The sequence below is a fragment of the Ranitomeya variabilis genome, chromosome 6 (genome assembly GCF_051348905.1).
Source record: "Ranitomeya variabilis isolate aRanVar5 chromosome 6, aRanVar5.hap1, whole genome shotgun sequence".
In the NCBI taxonomy this organism is placed as follows: domain Eukaryota; kingdom Metazoa; phylum Chordata; class Amphibia; order Anura; family Dendrobatidae; genus Ranitomeya; species Ranitomeya variabilis.
This window is the reverse complement of record NC_135237.1, coordinates 5,287,623-5,304,251: the sequence shown is the minus strand read 5'-3', so window position 1 is coordinate 5,304,251 and position 16,629 is coordinate 5,287,623.

Here is a 16,629-nt window from a genome sequence, read left to right as displayed (position 1 = left end):
AATCACCACAATAGAAACATAACCCATTTTTACGCCTGTAATTCTGCCGCTCGCTTCTGGACAGAGTTCTGTCACATTGCATATTCTCTGGCGACTTTTCAGAAGATACCGCCAAATGGTGCACAGGCTTGCGCTCCCGCAAACGCCGATCAATCTGAATAGCCATTGTCATGGACTCATTCAGACCTGTAGGCGCAGGGAACCCGACCATAACATCCTTAACGGCATCAGAGAGGCCCTCTCTGAAATTTGCCGCTAGGGCGCACTCATTCCACTGAGTAAGCACAGACCATTTACGAAATTTTTGGCAGTATATCTCAGCTTCATCTTGCCCTTGAGATAGGGCTATCAAAGCTTTTTCAGCTTGAATCTCCAAATTAGGTTCCTCATAAAGCAAGCCTAAAGCCAGAAAAAAGGCATCCACATTGAGCAACGCAGGATCCCCTGGTGTCAATGAAAATGCCCAGTTTTGAGGGTCACCTCGCAGCAAAGAAATCACAATCTTAACCTGCTGGACAGGATCTCCAGAGGAGTGAGGTCTGAGAGAAAGGAATAATTTACAATTATATTTGAAATTCAGAAACCGAGATCTATCTCCGGAAAACACCTCTGGTGTAGGAATCTTAGGTTCAGACATCGGAGTATGTATAACAAATTCTTGTAAATTTTGAACCTTAGTAGCAAGATTATTTAAACCTGCAGCCAAACTCTGAGGATCCATCTTTAAACAGGTGAGATCAGAGCCATTCAAGGATTAGAAGGAGAGGAAGGCAAAGGCTGTAATTAGAGCTGAAATACAACTGATCCAACTATGGAGCAAACATAGGGGAAAAAAAAAAAAAACTCTACAGACTTCTTTTTCTCTCCTTTCTTCTGCCAGTAACTTTAACACGGGCCGGTCATACTGTCATGATTCCCAATGGCAGGGAAACATCAAAACACAAAGATAACGGACGAGCTCTGGGTGATGGAATCTCGAGCTGACCGTGAGCTAAATCTACCACACAACTAATAGTAGCCAGGGAGCATACCTGATTAACCCTAGATGCCACGCGCCAGCCGGAGGACTAACTACCCCTGGTAGAGGAAGGAACAGACCTGGCTTACCTCTAGGGAAATACCCCAAAAGATGATAGCAGCCCCCCACATGTAATGACGGTGAGTTTAGAGGAAAAGACATACACAGTATGAAGGTAGATTTAGCAAAGAGAGGTCCACTTACTAGATAGCAGAAGGATACAAAAGAGGACTTCACGGTCAACTGAAAACCCTATAAAAAAAAAACCATCCTGAAATTACTTTAAGACTCCTGTGTCAACTCATGACACAGGAGTGGCAATTTCAGCCCACAAGAGCTTCCAGCTACAGAGAATAACAAAACTGCAAACTGGACAAAAGATACAAAACAAAAGGACAAAGTCCACTTAGCTGATCAGCAGACTAGTAGCAGGAACATGCAACCGAAGGCTCTGGTTACAATGATGACCGGCAAGGAAATGACTGGAGAGCAAGGCTAAATAGGAAACTCCCAAACACTGATGGGAGCAGGTGAACTGAGACAGCAAAGACACACAAGTCACCAGTACCACCAGCAACCACCAGGGGAGCCCAAAAGCGGATTCACAACATGTAACCTCTATAAAAAACTGGATAATTTCCATATCGTTTGTAGATTATCAATCGACTAATGATTCTGAGGAAAGAACAGTTCATCAAATGTCCCATATAGAAATGGGCAAAATTTGGGGTAAGCATAGTCCCCATGGTAGTGCCCCGAATCTGCCTGTATATCGCCCCTTAAATGGATGCCTCTAAAATAAGTCACTTGTCGTTGTGGCATCCAAATGTCTGATGATCCATGAAGTTCATTGCTTCCACACCTTTGATATGCGGTGAAGACCAAGCCATCAGAACTCGACGTCCCACGTGAAATTATTAAGGGTGAATTCAGTCAATGGAAAATAGTCTGATGACAAGAGGCTGAAGTCAGATAACTACATACTGAGATCACATATACGGACCACATGCGAGAAATGACCGGTGGAAGGGAGCAGTCATGCTGGTCGCTGGACTTCAGAAAATGGAGAGGACTTTCAGATAAAGTCTTATTTGCTAGTTAGCCCTTCGGTTGCTGCTTCTCGCAGCCCCTCCTTGGATCTTCTGGTGATTTTATGTGTCACATCTTCTGATTTACTTTGTATAACTTTTGCAGAGTTGACAAAGGGTCATAATTCTCAAAAAGTGCTGCCGATATTGATGTGATCACCTCTTCTGCTCTTTTATCATCTTTTTCATGTAATATGTGCTCATTATTATTATTATTCATTTTTATAGCGCCATTTATTCCATGGCGCTTTACATGTGAACGGGGAAAATATAGACAAGTACAATAAACATGAGTAAAACAAGGCACACACAAGTACAGGAGGAGAAAGGACCCTGCCCGCGAGGGCTCACAGTCTACAGGGGATGGGTGAGGATACACTAGGAGAGGATAGAGCTGGTCATGTGGTGGTTCAGTAGACTAGGGATTACTGCAGGTTGTAGGCTTTTCGGAAGAGGTGGGTCTTCAGGTTAGTTTTGAAGGTTTCCGTGGTAGGTGAGAGTCTGATGTGTTGGGGCAGAGAGTTCCAGATTATAGAGGAAGCACGGGAGAAGTCTTGGATGCGGTTGTGGGAGGAAGAGATGAGAGAGGAGTAGAGAAGGAGATCATGAGATGATCGAAGGTTGCGTGTAGGTAGGTAACGGGAGACCATATCACAGATGTATGGAGGAGACAGGTTGTGGATGGCTTTGTATGTCATTGTTAGTGTTTTGAACTGTAGCCTCTGGGCAATAGGAAGCCAGTGAAGGGCCTGAAAGAGAGGAGAGCCTGGGGAGTAACGGGGAGACAGGTGGATTAGTCGGGCAACAGAGTTTAGGATGGATTGGAGTGGTGCCAGAGTGCTAGAGGGGAGGCCAGAGAGTAGGAGGTTGCAATAGTCGAGGCGGGAGATGATAAGGGCATGTAACAGTGTTTTTGTGGTTTCATGGTCAAAGAATGCACGGATCCGGGAAATGTTTTTGAGTTCGAATGGGCAAGATGAGGCAAGGGCTTGGATATGTGGCTTGAAAGAGAGGGTAGAGTCAAGGATCACCCCGAGGCAACGAGCGTGCGGGACCAGGGAACGTGAGCAGCCATCGACATTGATGGATAGGTTGGGTGGAGGGGTAGAGTGAGGTGGGGGAAAGATGATGAATTTTGTTTTGTCCATGTTCAGTTTTAGAAAACGAGCAGAAAAGAAGGATGAAATAGCAGACAGACATTGTGGGATTTTGGTCAGTAAGGAAGTGAGGTCGGGTCCAGATAGGTAGATCTGCATGTCATCAGCGTAGAGATTATATTGTAAACCGTGGGATTCTATGAGCTGTCCCAGGCCGAAAGTGTAGATGGAGAAGAGTAGGGGTCCTAGAACTGAGCCTTGGGGAACACCGACAGACAGGGGGCGAGATGAGGAGTGTTGTGAATTCTGCTCTTGGGCTCCCTCCGGTGGTTGTAAGTGGTAGCGCTGCTGTCTCTGAATCACAGCATTTATCAGATGTTTTCACTTTTTGCAATTTGGACAGGGCTATTTAGTCTTGCTTCACCCTTTAGTCAGTGCCAGTTGTCCATTGTTCCTGGAGGATTCACATCCTTGCCTGGTCTCTTCTGCTTTGCAGTTCTTTTCAACAAAGATAAGTTCTGGCCTTGATTTTGCTGTCCACATGCTGTGGTCTTATTGTTCAGTTATTTTCCATGTTTTGTCTTGTCCAGCTTGGTCTGTATGAGGATTTGTTTAGCCAAGCTGGTATCTCTGGAGATGCAGATATACCCTCCATGTCTTTAGTTAGCTGTGGAGTTTTTGTATTTTCTGTGGTGGATATTTTCTAGTGTTTTAATACTGACTGCATAGTACTCTGTCCTGTCCTTTCTATTTAGCTAGAAGTGGCCTCCTTTGCTAAATTCTCATTTCAGTCTGTGTATGTTTTTTCCCTCTCCTCTCACAGTCAATATTTGTGGGGGGCTGCCTGTTCTTTGGGGATTTTCTCTGAGGCAAGATAGTTTTCCCTTTTCTATCTCTAGGGGTAATTAGTCCTCCGGCTGTGTCGAGATGTCTAGGAAGCGCTAGGTACATTCCACGGCTACTTCTAGTTGCGGTGTTAGGTTCAGGGTCTGTGGTCAGTACAGGTACCACCTTCTCCAGAGTACGTCCCATGCTGCTCTTAGTGTTATGGACTGGTAATTTAGGAGCGACATGCGACTAGCTCTGAGCAGGTGGTAACTATACAGACCGCAGTTCCTGATCTTAACACAACACTAGAAGTAGCCGTGGGATGTTCCTGTCACTCCCTGGACACCTCGTCACAGCCGGAGAACTAGCTACCCCTAAAGGTAGAAACAGGAAAGCTATCTTGCCTCAGAGAAAATCCCCAAAGGATAGGATAGCCCCCCACAAATATTGACTGTGAGAGGAAAAGGAAATGACATACGTAGTGTGAAACAAAATTTAGCAAAGGAGGCCACTTCTAGCTATATACATAGTAAGGAAAGAACACTCTGCGGTCAGTAATAAAAACTAGAAAAAGTCCACCGCAGAGATATGCAAAAATCTCCACACCTGACTAAAGGTGTGGAGGGCAAAATCTGCTGCCCAGAGCTTCCAGCTTAGCTAAATAGATCCATACTGATAAGCTGGACAAATGAGCAAAACATAGAATGTGCTGAACAATAAAGTCCACAACAAATGGACTGCAAAAAGACAAGCAAGGACTTATCTTTGCTGAACTGGACAGAGTGTCAGGGAAATCCAAAAGAGCAGTGGCTCCAGGCAGGAACAATTGACAACTGGCATTGATTGAGGGCTAAGGCCAGACTAAAATAGCCGAGCCAGAAAGACGATCAGTGGAAGCAGATGCTAATGCTAAATCCAAGAAGCAGCTATACCACTCAAAACCACAGGAGGGAGCCCAAGAGCGGAATTCACAACAGTACCCCCCCCTTGAGGAGGGGTCACCGAACCCTCACCGGAGCCCCCAGGCCGATCAGGACGAGCCAAGTGAAAAGCACGAACCAAATCGGCAGCATGGACATTGGAGGCAACCACCCAAGAATTATCCTCCTGGCCATAACCCTTCCACTTAACAAGATACTGAAGCCTCCGCCTCGAAAAACGAGAATCCAAAATTTTCTCAACCACATATTCCAACTCCCCCTCAACCAACACCGGGGCAGGAGGATCAACAGAGGGAACAACGGGCACCACATATCTCCGCAACAAAGATCTATGGAAAACATTGTGGATGGCAAAAGAGGCTGGAAGGGCCAAACGAAAAGACACTGGATTGATAATCTCAGAGATCTTATAAGGACCAATAAACCGAGGCTTGAACTTAGGGGAAGAAACCTTCATAGGAACATGACGAGAAGATAACCAGACTAAATCCCCCACACGAAGCCGAGGACCAACACACCGACGGCGGTTAGCAAAACGCTGAGCCTTTTCCTGAGACAACGTCAAATTGTCTACCACATGAGTCCAAATCTGCTGTAACCTGTCCATCACAGAATCTACACCAGGACAATCAGAAGGCTCAACCTGCCCTGAAGAAAAACGAGGATGGACACCAAAATTACAAAAAAAAGGCGAAACCAAAGTAGCCGAACTGGCCCGATTATTAAGGGCAAACTCGGCCAACGGCAAGAAAGCCACCCAATCATCCTGATCAGCAGACACAAAGCATCTCAAATAGGTTTCCAAGGTTTGATTAGTTCGCTCAGTTTGGCCATTTGTCTGAGGATGGAACGCCGAAGAAAAAGACAAATTAATGCCCATCCTAGCACAAAAGGCCCGCCAAAACCTGGAAACAAACTGGGAACCTCTGTCAGACACAATATTTTCCGGAATGCCATGCAAACGAACCACATGCTGAAAAAACAATGGAACCAAATCAGAGGAGGAAGGCAATTTAGGCAAAGGTACCAAATGGACCATTTTAGAGAACCGGTCACAAACCACCCAGATAACTGACATCCTCTGGGACACAGGAAGATCCGAAATAAAATCCATGGAAATATGCGTCCAGGGCCTCTCAGGGACAGGCAAAGGCAAAAGCAACCCACTAGCGTGGGAACAGCAAGGCTTAGCCCGGGCACAAGTCCCACAGGACTGCACAAAAGAACGCACATCCCGCGACAAGGAAGGCCACCAAAAGGACCTAGCCACCAAATCTCTGGTACCAAAAATCCCAGGATGACCGGCCAACACCGAACAATGGACCTCAGAAATTACCTTACTTGTCCATCTATCAGGAACAAACAGCTTCCCCACAGGACAGCGGTCAGGTTTATCAGCCTGAAATTCCTGAAGCACCCGCCGTAAATCAGGGGAGATGGCAGAAAGAATCACCCCTTCCCTAAAAATGCCAACCGGCTCAAGAACTCCAGGAGAATCAGGCAAAAAACTCCTAGAGAGGGCATCCGCTTTAACATTCTTAGATCCCGGAAGATATGAAACCACAAAATCGAAACGGGAGAAAAACAGGGACCATCGAGCCTGTCTAGGGTTCAGCCGCTTGGCCGACTCGAGGTAAATCAGATTCTTATGATCGGTCAAGACCACAATACGGTGCTTGGCCCCCTCAAGCCAATGTCGCCACTCCTCAAATGCCCACTTCATAGCCAACAACTCCCAATTGCCGACATCATAATTGCGTTCCGCAGGCGAAAACTTTCGGGAAAAGAAGGCACATGGTTTCATCAAGGAACCATCAGAATTCCTCTGTGACAAAACGGCCCCTGCCCCAATCTCAGAAGCGTCAACCTCAACCTGAAAAGGAAGAGACACATCCGGCTGACGCAAGACAGGGGCAGAAGTAAATCGGCGCTTAAGCTCCTGAAAGGCCTCAATAGCCTCAGAGGACCAATTTGTCACATCAGCGCCTTTCTTCGTCAAATCGGTCAGGGGCTTAACCACACTAGAGAAGTTGGCAATTAAACGGCGATAAAAATTAGCAAAGCCCAAAAATTTCTGAAGGCTCTTCACAGATGTGGGTTGAATCCAGTCATGAATGGCTTGGACCTTAACAGGATCCATTTCTATAGACGAAGGAGAAAAAATAAACCCCAAAAAAGAGACCCTCTGAATTCCAAATAGGCACTTAGACCCCTTCACAAATAGAGCATTATCACGAAGGATTTGGAATACCATCCTGACCTGCTTCACATGAGACTCCCAATCATTGGAAAGAATCAAAATATCATCCAAATACACAATCAAGAATTTATCAAGATAATTGCGGAAAATGTCATGCATGAAGGACTGAAATACAGAAGGAGCATTAGAAAGCCCATAAGGCATCACCAGGTATTCAAAATGGCCTTCAGGCTTATTAAATGCAGTTTTCCATTCGTCACCCTGTTTAATACGAACAAGATTATATGCCCCTCGAAGGTCAATCTTGGTAAACCAACTAGCCCCCTTAATCCGAGCAAACAAATCAGAGAGCAAAGGTAAAGGGTATTGGAATTTGACCGTGATCTTATTAAGAAGGCGATAATCAATACAGGGTCTCCAGGAGCCATCCTTCTTGGCAACAAAAAAGAATCCCGCTCCCAATGGTGACGAAGACGGCCGAATATGCCCCTTCTCCAAGGACTCCTTAACATAGCTCCGCATAGCAGTATGTTCTGGCACAGACAGGTTGAAAAGTCGGCCCTTAGGGAACTTAGAGCCTAGAATCAAGTCAATAGCACAATCACAGTCCCTATGTGGAGGAAGGGAACTGGACTTGGGCTCATCGAATACATCCTGGAAATCTGACAAAAATTCAGGAACATCAGAAGAGGGGGAAGAGGAAATTGACATTAAAGGAACGTCACTATGTACCCCTTGACAACCCCAACTAGTCACAGACTGTTATGGATCCCAATGGCTAGGAAATCGCACTGGACAAGCAAAAAATAACTCAAATAACGGACGAGCTCTAGGGTGATGGAACCTGGGCTGACCGCTGCCCTACTCCTGACAAACACAACTAGAAATAGCCAGGGAGCGTGCCTACGTTGATTCTAGACGCCTCGCGCCAGCCTAAGAGCTAACTAGCACTGCAGAGAAAATAAAGACCTAACTTGCCTCCAGAGAAATAAACCCCAAAGGTATAGTTGCCCCCCACATGTATTGACGGTGAAAATGAGAGGAAGGCACGCACATAGATATGAAAATAGAGTTAGAAAAATGAGGCCCGCTATAACTAGAAAGCAGAAGGATACAAAAGGGGTCTGAGCGGTCAGCAAAAAACCCTAATCAAAAACCATCCTGAGATTACAAGCACCCATGTGAAAACTCATGGCACATGGGGAGCACCTCAGCCCACTAGAGCTTCCAACTAGCATAGAGTAATATTTAGCAAGCTGGACAAAAAACAAAACAACTGAAAAGCATAACTTAGCTTATCCTGAGAGATCTGGAAGCAGGTAGCCAGAACCAAACTGAGCACATCTGAGTACATTGATAGCCGGCAAGGGAATGACAGGAAAGCCAGATTAAATAGGAAACACCCAGCCTCAGATGGACAGGTGGAAACCAGAGACCGCAACCCACCAAAGTCACCCAGTACCAGTTGTAACCACCAGAGGGAGCCCAAAAACAGAATCCACAACAACAGACATCGATTTCCAATCCAACACTGGATTGTGTACTTGTAACCATGGAAAACCCAGTACAACAACATCATGTAAATTATGCAACACCAGAAAACGACAATCTTCCTGATGTGCTGGAGCCATGCACATAGTCAACTGAGTCCAATACTGAGGTTTATTCTTGGCCAACGGTGTAGCATCAATACCCCTCAAAGGAATAGGGCTCTGCAAAGGTTGCAAAGAAAAGCCACAGCGCCTGGCAAATTCCAAGTCCATTAAGTTCAGGGCAGCGCCTGAATCCACAAATGCCATGACAGAGAAAGATGACAATGAGCAAATCAGGGTCACAGACAGGAGAAACTTAGGCTGTACAGTACTAATGGTAACAGATCTAGCGACCCTCTTAATACGCTTAGGGCAATCAGAGATAGTATGAGCTGAATCACCACAGTAAAAACAGCCCATTCTGACGTCTGTATCCCCTCTGTTCCGCTCTAGTCAGAATCTTATCACATTGCATAGGCTCAGGACTCCGCTCAGATGCTGCCATATGGTGCACCACTTTGCGCTCACGCAGGCGCCGATCGATCTGAATGGCTAGAGACATAGATTCGCTCAGACCAACAGGCGTGGGGAACCCCACCATAACATCTTTAAGGGCTTCAGAAAGACCCTTTCTGAAAATTGCTGCCAGAGCGTCCTCATTCCATTTAGTGAGCACAGACCATTTTCTAAATTTCTGGCAGTATAATTCTGCCGCTTCCTGACCCTGGCACAGAGCCAACAAGGTTTTTTCCGCATGATCCACAGAGTTAGGTTCGTCATACAATAATCCGAGCGATTGAAAAAATGCATCTACATTAAGCAATGCCGGATCCCCTGACTCAAGGGAGAATGCCCAGTCCTGAGGGTCACCACGCAGCAGAGAAATAACTATTTTAACTTGCTGAGTGGGGTCACCAGAGGAACGGGGTTTCAGAGCAAAAAACAATTTGCAGTTATTTTTAAAGTTCAAAAACTTAGATCTATTCCCGTAAAACAAATCTGGAGTAGGAATTCTAGGCTCTAAGGCTGGAGTCTGAACAACATAATCTTGGATACTCTGAACTCTTGCAGCAAGCTGATCCACACGAGAAAACAGACCCTGAACATCCATGTCCGCGTCCAAATCCACCCAGAGATTAAGAGGAAGGAAAAAGACAAAACAAACTAAAGAAAAAAAAATGGCTCAGAACTCTTTTTCTTTTCCTTCTTTTGAGATGCATTCAACTCATTTCTGGCCAGTTGTACTGTTATGGACTGGTAATTTAGGAGCGACATGCGACTAGCTCTGAGCAGGTGGTAACTATACAGACACAGTTCCTGATCTTAACACAATACTAGAAGTAGCCGTGGGATGTTCCTGTCACTCCCTGGACACCTCATCACAGCTGGAGAACTAGCTACCCCTAAAGGTAGAAACAGGAAAGCTATCTTGCCTCAGAGAAAATCCCCAAAGGATAGGATAGCCCCCCACAAATATTGACTGTGAGAGGAGAAGGAAATGACATACGTAGTATGAAACAAGATTTAGCAAAGGAGGCCACTTCTAGCTATATACATACTAAGGAAAGAACACTGTGCGGTCAGTAATAAAAACTAGAAAAAGTCCACCGCAGAGATATGCAAAAATCTCCACACCTGACTAAAGGTGTGGAGGGCAAAATCTGCAGCCCAGAGCTTCCAGCTTAGCTAAATAGATCCATACTGATAAGCTGGACAAATGAGCAAAACATAGAATGTGCTGAACAATAAAGTCCACAACAAATGGACTGCAAAAGGACAAGCAAGGACTTATCTTTGCTGAACTGGACAGAGTGTCAGGGAAATCCAAAAGAGCAGTGGCTCCAGGCAGGAACAATTGACAACTGGCATTGATTGAGGGCTAAGGCCAGACTAAAATAGCCGAGCCAGAAAGACGATCAGTGGAAGCAGCTGCTAATGCTAAGTCCAAGAAGCAGCTATACCACTCAAAACCACAGGAGGGAGCCCAAGAGCGGAATTCACAACACTTAGGCCACCAGATCATAACAGAGGAGGTGGTGTGGGAGAGGGAGGCACTGAATGTCCAGTCTGTTAGATACGACGATATCCAGGATAGGGCCAAGTCTGTGATGCCAAGAGATGAGAGAATCTGTAACAGGAGGGAGTGGTCCACAGTGTCAAAGGCAGAAAACAGGTCCAGGAGAAGGAGGAAAGAGTAGTGTCGCTTGCTCTTGGCGGTTAGTAGGTCATTGGTCACTTTAGTTAGGGCAGTTTCAGTTGAGTGATGTGTTCGGAAGCCAGATTGTAACATGTCAAAGATGGAGCAGGAGGATAGATGGGAGGACAGTTCAAGATGGACATATTGTTCAAGTAGTTTTGAGGCATAAGGGGGAACAGTTATTGGGCGATAGCTAGATACACAGGATGGCTCGAGGGAGGTTTTTTTGAGGATGAGTGTGATTGATGCGTGTTTGAAGGATGAAGGGAAGACACCGTTTGTAAGTGGGAGATTGAAGAGGTGTGTTAGGGTTGGGATGAAGACTTTTGCGAGGTTAGGGATGAGGTGGGACAGGAGCGGGTCAAGAGTGCAAGTGGTGAGATGTGATCTTGATAGAAGGATGGAGAGCTGATCGTCTGTCATGGTGGAGAAGTGGGCTTTGGAACAGGGCTGAGAAGTCAAGAGGAGGGGCATTGGGGCTGCGGGCCAAAGCTTTGTCTGATGTTATCTATCTTCTGCTTAAAGAAAGAGGCAAATTCTTCAGCAGAAATGAGAGGGGAGGGAGGAGGTGCTGCTGGACAGAGTAGAGAATTGAAAGTGTTGAAGAGCTGTTTAGGGTTGTGAGTCAGGGAGGATATGAGAGATGAGAAGTACGTTTGCTTTGCGGCAGTGAGCGCGGACTTGAAGCTGGTGAGTGACTGCTTGTATGCAGTGAAGTGCTCAGCAGAAGGAGATCTCTTCCATCGTCGTTCAGCGATCCTGGAAGCCCGTCTCAGTTCTTTGGTCAGACTGGTCAGCCAGGGTTGCCTTTTGATTCTACGAGTTTTGCTATGCATGAGTGGGGCGGCCGAAGAGTGTTGCTGTTATTGTGGTGTTATAAAAAGAGGCAGCAGCATCTGTGTCATGGAAGGAAGTTATGTCTGTAAGAGGGAGAAGGGACTCAGAGAGTGATTGTAAATTGAGGTGTTTGAAATTTCTGCGAGGGTGAGTGAGTTTGTGGAGTGGAGGTTGCGCACTAGGAGAGGAGAGGGAAGAAAATGTTAGTAGGTTGTGGTCAGACAGGGGGAGGGGTGAGTTAGTGAGATTAGTAAGGGAACAGAGGCGGGTGAAGATGAGCTCCAATGTGTGGCCATCTGTTATGATCCGGTGACCTTGGAGCCGCATGAAAGACTTTCTCAGGAGTAGGTGGTAACTGTACTGACCGCAACCCCTAAACTAACACCGCAACTAGAAGTAGCCGTGGGATGTACCTAACACGTCCTAGACACCTCGACACAGCCGGAGGACTAAATACCCCTATAGATGGAAATGGGAATTCTATCTTGCCTCAGAGCAGAACCCCAAAGGATAAGCAGCCCCCCACAAATATTGACTGTGAGTATAAGAGGAAAAACACACGCAGGCAGAAAAAACAGGATTTAGCAAAAGAGGCACTTCTAGCTAAATAGAAAAGGATAGGACAGAATTCTAAGCGGTTAGTATTAAAATCCTAAAAATATCCACAGCAGATAATACAAATATTCTACATCTAACTAAAGACATAGAAATTATATCTGCATCTCCTGAGAATCCAGCATGACTGAAAAATCCAAACAAAGTCTAAGCTGGACAAAAACACAATGAATTGCACTGAATTGCAAAGCACACTGCATGTGTGCACAGAGACAAAAAAACAGACACTTATCTTAGCTGAAATGGCAGCAGGGCATGAGGAGCCAGAGAGAGATGCAATCCCTCCATGTACAATGGACAACTGGCATGGACTCATGGACCCTGCACACCTAAATACCTAATAGAGCTGCAATCAGCAGAAACACCTGCCCGGATTACAACCCCAAGACAACTGCACTACCACCAACAACCACCGGAGGGAGCCCAAGAGCAGAATTCACAACAGCCATCTTTATGGGTGGCTGCGGATGACCATTGAGTGAGACTAAAGGAGACAGTGAGCGATAAACGTTTAGAGGTGGCTGAGGTGGAAGTGTCAATGTGGATATTGAAGTCACCCAAGATGATAGTGGGGATGTCGGCTGAGAGGAAATGAAGTAGCCAAGTGGTGAAGTGGTCAAGAAAGGTGGAGATGGCTAGTTCTGGGGGGCGGTAGATAACAGCCAGCTGGAGATTGGAGGGGGGGGTAGATGCGGACGGAGTGCACCTCGAACGAGGGAAGAGTAGCGGAGGGTGGTAGTGGAATTGGGGTAAAGGAGCAGGTATCGGACAGGAGCAAGCCAACCCCTCCACCACGTTTGTTGCTGGGGCGAGGGGTGTGAGAGAGGTGGAATCCACCATAGGAGAGCGCAGCCGGAGAGGCTGAGTCAGAGGGGGTGACTCATGTCTCATGCCTATATATTATATATTGTAAGTACATAGAATTTATAATTATTGCTAAATAAGCTCCTTTGCATTCCATCTTTGGTATTTTGCAGGTTTTCTTTAATCTGTGATGCTCAATGTTATGAAAATGTTCACATTCAAGCCAGGGAAACACTGCTCCTACACATAACTAGTCCCTGTACAGACTATGAAGGCCCTAGCCGAACAACAAAAAATACAACTTCAGACATGGCTCCCTAAAAGGCTGTTGAGGGGTTTCTCATGCCTCCTGAGGAACCAGAGGGGAGGCCACAACAAACTGGAAACAAAGGGAAAGAAACCTGTGAAGCAAGATACAAAACATAGGGTGAGATACTAAAACACGTTCATATAGAGCATATAGGGAAAACTAAGGAGAACCAAAAATAAAAGGAACAAGTATGTCCTGCCAGACACCTAACAGAGGTAAAAGGAAAATGTGCTGGTAGGGAAAGCAAACAGTCTCACTGCAAGGACACAACTGGTGTTTACCAAGCAAGGTAGACGCCTTAGCGAAGGGGCTGCAACTCGTAAATATACATCTGCCAGGAAATATAGCCAGCAAAGAAGTGCAGAGAAGGGATATAAAGCTCCATCTTGGACACGATAGGGAATGTGAAAATGGAAAACACCTGGAAAGAAGCAAACCAAGATGGGAAAACAAAGACAATAGAAACCATCAGCACTTGGACACGGAGGAAAGGGTAATCACTTGGCAGACAGAGGAACCGACCACTTAGCAACAAATCAGCGGATCGAATAACACAAACTGAGCTATGACACCAGTGTACTGATATATGGGGATCTGGGAAAATTTGCCGCAATTGTTTTACCCATCTTCATTTTTCTCCAGCCCCACTATGTACTAATCCATCATTTGTGGCGCTTCTCTTCACTTTTCTCTCTTTTTTTCACAGCTTGTTTTGGTGCACTTAGCTCAATAAAAACACTGCAGAGTGTTGGGAATTTCTGGAGCTTTTATCACTTTAGATCAAGGGGAAGGAAGGCAAGGGAGGTTATTCCCTCCCCATGTACAGCACTGCCAGGATAAAGACTGACACAAAACATGACATTGGGAATAACCTGAGCTGGTAACATTCCATCAATATCCAATAAGGTAGTAAGATTTGTTTTATTTTGTCTTATTTTGCTTTATTACTGTATTGTTAACATTGTTACCCATGACTGTTGTTTGAAACTGTTAAACTGTAAAGCGCTGCGGAATATGTTGCCGCTATATAAATAAAGATTATCATTATTATTATTAAGATACAGTACATGTACAGGATATTCAGGATATAAAGCATAGAACAGAGTCCACACAACATTGAGATATCAAATACCCCGAGCGGTGGGGTCTATCAAATGCAAGAACCGAGGAAAGGGTGTACTACATATAAAACAAGCCTCCATATGACGTGCAGGAGGGAGCGTAACCTATAACTCCGTGTAGGAGAGTTAGTAAAATCGCACGCTCAGCAGAGCCTGGAGAAGAGCAGGTCCAAAGTATTCCTGTCCTCCTGTTGGAGAGTTAGTAAAGTTGCAAACGCAGCAGAGCTGGGAGAAGAGCAGGTCCAGAGTATTCCCATCCTCACGCTCAGCAAAGTCAGGAGAACAGCAGGTCCAGAGTATTCCTGCCCTTATGTAAGAGAGTTAGTAAAGTCGCACGCTCAGCAAAGTTGGGAGAAGAGCAGGTCCGGAGTATTTCTGTCCTCATGTAGCAGTCAGTAATGTCACACGCTCAGCAGAGGCAGGAGAACAGCAGGTCCAGAGTATTCCCCTCCTCTTGTAGCAGTCAGTAATGTCACACGCTCAGCAGAGCCGGGAGAAGAGCAGGTCCAGAGTATTCCCCTCTTCATGTAGGAGAGTCAGTAATGTCACACACAACAGAGCCGGGAGAAGAGCAGGTCCGGAGTATTCCCCTCCTTTTGTAGCAGTCAGTAATGTCACATGCTCAGCAGAGCCGGGAGAAGAGCAGGTCCAGAGTATTCCCCTCCTCATGTAGCAGTCAGTAATGTCACACGCTCAGCAGAGCCGGGAGAAGAGCAGGTCCGGAGTATTCCCCTCCTCATGTAGGGCAGTCAGTAATGTCACACGCTCAGCAGAGGCAGGAGAACAGCAGGTCCAGAGTATTCCCCTCCTCTTGTAGCAGTCAGTAATGTCACATGCTCAGCAGAGCCGGGAGAAGAGCAGGTCCAGAGTATTCCCCTCTTCATGTAGGAGACTCAGTAATGTCACAAGCTCAGCAGAGCCGGGAGAAGAGCAGGTCCGGAGTATTCCCCTCCTCATGTAGGGGAGTCAGTAATGTCACACGCTCAGCAGAGCCGGGAGAAGAGCAGGTCCAGAGTATTCCCCTCCTCATGTAGGAGAGTCAGTAATGTCACACGCTCAGCAGAGCCGGGAGAAGAGCAGGTCCAGAGTATTCCCCTCTTCATGTAGGAGAGTCAGTAATGTCACACGCTCAGCAGAGCCGGGAGAAGAGCAGGTCCAGAGTATTCCCCTCCTCATGTAGGGGAGTCAGTAATGTCACACGCTCAGCAGAGCCGGGAGAAGAGCAGGTCCGGAGTATTCCCCTCCTCATGTAGGAGAGTCAGTAATGTCACACGCTCAGCAGAGCCGGGAGAAGAGCAGGTCCAGAGTATTCCTCTCTTCATGTAGGAGACTCAGTAATGTTACACGCTCAGCAGAGCCGGGAGAAGAGCAGGTCCAGAGTATTCCCCTCCTCATGTAGGAGAGTCAGTAATGTCACACGCTCAGCAGAGCCGGGAGAAGAGCAGGTCCAGAGTATTCCCCTCCTCATGTAGGAGAGTCAGTAATGTCACACGCTCAGCAGAGGCGGGAGAAGAGCAGGTCCAGAGTATTCCCCTCCTCATGTAGGAGACTCAGTAATGTCACACGCTCAGCAGAGCTGGGAGAAGAGCAGGTCCAGAGTATTCCCCTCTTCATGTAGGAGACTCAGTAATGTCACACGCTCAGCAGAGCTGGGAGAAGAGCAGGTCCGGAGTATTCCCCTCCTCATGTAGGGGAGTCAGTAATGTCACACGCTCAGCAGAGCCGGGAGAAGAGCAGGTCCAGAGTATTCCCCTCCTCATGTAGGAGAGTCAGTAATGTCACACGCTCAGCAGAGCCGGGAGAAGAGCAAGTCCAGAGTATTCCCCTCTTCATGTAGGAGAGTCAGTAATGTAACACGCTCAGCAGAGCCAGGAGAAGAGCAGGTCCAGAGTATTCCCCTCCTCATGTAGGAGACTCAGTAATGTCACACGATCAGCAGAGCCGGGAGAAGAGCAGGTCCATGGTATTCCTCTCCTCATGTAGGAGAGTCAGTAATGTCACACGCTCAGCAGAGCCGGGAGAAGAGCAGGTCCAGAGTATT